The sequence below is a fragment of the Octodon degus genome, unplaced genomic scaffold (genome assembly GCF_000260255.1).
Source record: "Octodon degus isolate 3935 unplaced genomic scaffold, OctDeg1.0 scaffold00087, whole genome shotgun sequence".
In the NCBI taxonomy this organism is placed as follows: domain Eukaryota; kingdom Metazoa; phylum Chordata; class Mammalia; order Rodentia; family Octodontidae; genus Octodon; species Octodon degus.
Window position 1 is genome coordinate 6316322 of NW_004524663.1, and position 3954 is coordinate 6320275.

The 3954-nt window shown below is 38.2% G+C and overlaps 1 non-coding gene and 1 pseudogene across 2 annotated transcripts; one reads left to right on the forward strand and one right to left on the reverse strand.

Annotated features, from left to right (window-relative positions):
* Position 1: 1 nt before the first annotated feature.
* LOC101568982 lies at positions 2-447 on the reverse strand (annotated as a pseudogene). Its single transcript, XR_001117208.1, has one exon. The product of XR_001117208.1 is annotated as a cofilin-1 pseudogene (transcript).
* A 1946-nt stretch (positions 448-2393) lies between these two features.
* On the forward strand, positions 2394-2499 carry LOC111818329. Its single transcript, XR_002822350.1, has one exon. It is a non-coding gene; the product is annotated as a U6 spliceosomal RNA (small nuclear RNA).
* Positions 2500-3954: the final 1455 nt, after the last annotated feature.

Below are 3954 nucleotides of genomic sequence, written 5' to 3' on the forward strand. Positions count from 1 at the left end.
TTTTGATGGCATCCTTGGAACTGGCATAGATCATTTTGCTCTTAAGGGGTGCACACTCAGGGGCCCAAAAGATAAACACCAGATCTTCCTTCTTGCTCTCCTTGGTCTCATAGGTTGCATCATAGAGGGCATAGTGACAGTCCTTGTCTGGCAGCATCTTGACAAAGGTAGCATAGGGGTCGTCCACAGTCTGGCCCACATCCCCCACCAGAATCTCCTTGCCCTCCCCCAGGATGATGTTCTTCTTGTCCTCACTCAGGCAAAAAAGCACCGCCTTCTTGCACTTCTTCACTTCCTCTGGTGTTGAGGACTTGCACACCTTCATGTCATTGAATACCTTGATGACACCATCAGAGACAGCCACACCAGAGGCCATGTTTCCGGAAGCGAAAGAGAGACTGCAAAAAGAGATGAAGAAGACAAGAGGCGCCGCAGCTGCTGCTGGGACCCGACTGTCTCATTTTCTCTTAATCTGTCAACAAACTTGTAGATTTTACCATTGTACATGACTTGATATATTCTAATCTATCTCTGTAATTTTGTATGGAAATATGAAGTGCATCCAAAGCTTACCTAAAATACACAAAGTGTATATATATATAAACTTCACTTGTACTACTACATATATCTCTATGTAGAAACATGTGCATACTCCTCCACATCCATTAAGTTACACACATACACATACACATGAACATACATACACTTGTCTCATGAAATTGTGAGATCAATGGAAATAAAGAGTGAGAAACAGGGCTGGGGAGATAGCACAGTAGAATAAGTGTTTCCCTGGCAAGCACAAGGGTCTGAGTTCAATCCCCAGTTCCACCAAAAAAAAAAAAAAAAAAAAAAAAAGTAAGACCTAAGAGTGAGAAACAGAACCTGCTGTGGAAGTCCTGTTGACTGTCAGCTGCAGCTACAAGGCCTTGGGACTTACTGTTGCATTCACACCAAGCTCCCATTTTGTTCATCTACATCCAGCATACAACTGAGTAGAGTAGGGTTACAAGCAAAGAACCATTTCTTTCCAGCATAAGTTTGCTCTCACAGGCTTCCTTGGCAGGAGAACTCCCCATCCAAGCGTTGTTACACATGATTGATGAACCCAAAGGCATCTCCATTCTGTCTGGTGTTCTTAATCAATCAAAACATAGACAAAAGAGTTGGCAGTTGGAGATTGAAATATTCTACCTTACTACTTGTTGCTATTACACTGAAGATGCAACTTATAAGTAAGATTTCCCCATACTGACCTCCCAGATTACAGACCACCCACCTAGATATGCTCAGCCACATCTCCTCTGCCCATTGAAGTAGCAATTGAGAGTTTCTGCTCTCTGCACACAGGTTGGCTTCTGAAATGAAGGGGAAAGAGATGAGAAGAGCCACCTGCACCCTATGCTTATCCCAAACTCAGTCATAAGGTAAGTTACTCCTCTCAACCTTGGCTGTACCTTACATGTCATGGTTATTATTTCCTTTCTTTTGAATGGAAGTAAACTCATAGTCAATATCCACTTGAATTTGATGAGTAGAGTCAGAATTTAAGTCAGGGCTGAAGGTAAAATCTGGAGGCTATGAAGTAACATGTTTGCTTCATATGTGCTAATTGGACTGAAGACAGGATATTTTTTAAAATAAAAGAGAAAACTGGAGAAATTACTTTTTGACCACAGTTGGAACTAGGACATTGAAGTCAGCATGCTGGTGAGTACTTCAGTATCCTTTTACCAATGAACATATCATTTCATGTTATTACTTAGCAGGGCTGAAGGGGTGTGTTCTGATCTCATCAATCATCACTAAATTGTATTCATAGAATGTTATAAAATTTCTCTGAGATGTTGTCAAATCGAACTACTATTTCCTTATCAGTTCCTCTTTTAATAATTAACTATTGAGGTTTCAGGAGGATGACACAAAAACATTATGTACTGATTTAACAAAGTCTTTCATGATAGAGAATTTTAGGGTTGATAACAGTGAAGTCAAGGGAATTTGTAACTCTTTGAATTTGTAGCTTTAAGAAACATTGAGTGATATATCAATATCAATGTGAAGGAAAGTCTGTAGTCTCAGGACTCAAGGATCCTCTTGTTTTAGACCATATCCTAGCTGGCAAATGAAGATAAATAGCAGTGTAATTATCCAGTCTATGGTGATGTTAAGTTGGAAGATTTGGCTGCTATTGTTGATGGTAGAATTGGGCTGGATTAAAACCCTTGATCAAAAGGAAAATCTTATACTGTGGTTTTAAAAACAACTACTGCTAAGTTCTGAAATTATTTGTAAAGAGAATTGTTGTTAGTTTTATGTAAAAATAGTTTGGTAATCATAGAAGATCACAAGCCAAAAAGGCACCAAGAATGAGTCATATCCATAAGAAATTGATAGTGGTCACTTTGGCAGCACGTGTACTAACATGGAAAGATACAGAGAAGGTTGGCATGGCTACTGTGCAAACATGATGCAAAAATTTGTGATGTGCTCCACATTTAATAAATGAAAAGAAAAATACAAGCTTGGATTCCATTCATAGAGTTTCCAGATCAAATAACATGTTAGCTACAACACAGCCCTATCATCAGATCAAATTTGGAAATTTGTGACCAGCTCTGAGCACTGCGTTTTTATGGGATTATTGATGAACTTGGCAGTGAGAATGGCGAAAGGACTGTGAGTCTTGTCCAACTATATACAGTTAAGGGCATTGGAGGTGTGGCCTGGAGAAGAGATATCTTAAGGTAGCCTGATTTGAGTATTCATGGATTTGAAATGCTATCATTTGCAAGAGGGAATTATGGCCCTTTGGAAGTGTCTAAGAAGAGGATGACAGGAGGTCAGACAAACACAGTACCAGGGAGCCCATCTCTCAGCCTTTGGAAGAATGCATTAGGGACCTTCCTGTGGAACTCAGAAGGAAACTGTGCCCTGAACAAGACTGAGCCAGCAACCAGAGCCTGCACCAGTTATTGTCCTATCCTACCTCCTAGTACACACGGGGTCCATAAGTGTTCACCAAATGAGCAGAATCATCTTCAACTCTAGAACTTCTCACTACATGATAGGTAACCAGTAGGAAGGCTTAGAGGAAGACTTTTTTTTTTTTCTCCCAAATACTTTAGAAAACTCACACCACCATTTTTTTTTTCTTTTCATTTAAGTTTTTAAAATATATTTGTGGTATACACCAGTATATCGTGAAATGTTTATAGGTAGTGGAATTGTTAATACCATCTAACCAGTTAACATATTTGTCCTCTCACATATATTTGAAATCTAAAAAGAATAAAAAAGTCAACTATGCAGAAAGAGACAGTGGAAAGGTGGCTACCGGGGGTGGAGAGTGTAGTCTAGGGGATGGGGAGATATAGGCAGAGGACATATGGTTTAGCTTATTGGAACCAAGGATATAGCTCAATGGCAGAGGAGTTGCCTAGAATGTGTGCAGTCCTGTGTTCAATCCCTGGCACCAAAAATCAAACCAAACTAAACCAAACCAAAAACCAAAAGCCGAAAAACAAGCAAAATCAAAACACCCAAAAAACAAGAACAACAAAACAAAATAAAACAAAACAAAAATCCCCAAGCAACTTACAGAACATATAGGATGATTATTCAGCCGTTCTATGTACAGTATGAGAATTGTAGTTAATATTTTATCAAGCACTGCATTGAAAATTTGGTATGAGATTAGATTTTAGACATCATTTACTATAAAATTTATTCTTTTAATTTAAAAGGCAGCATAAAGAAACTATCCACTTAACATAATAAATTAGACATTATTGTGAATGAGAGTATTAGCTTTTATTCTTTCCAATGTAAGTAATAAAATTTTCCCAAATTAAAGATAAACAAATGCCTTACCAGTTAATTTTTTCCTCCTATTGTGATATTCTTTGGATTTAGTGATATGGAAAGTCCTATTTATATTCATGTAGATTTGCTTTT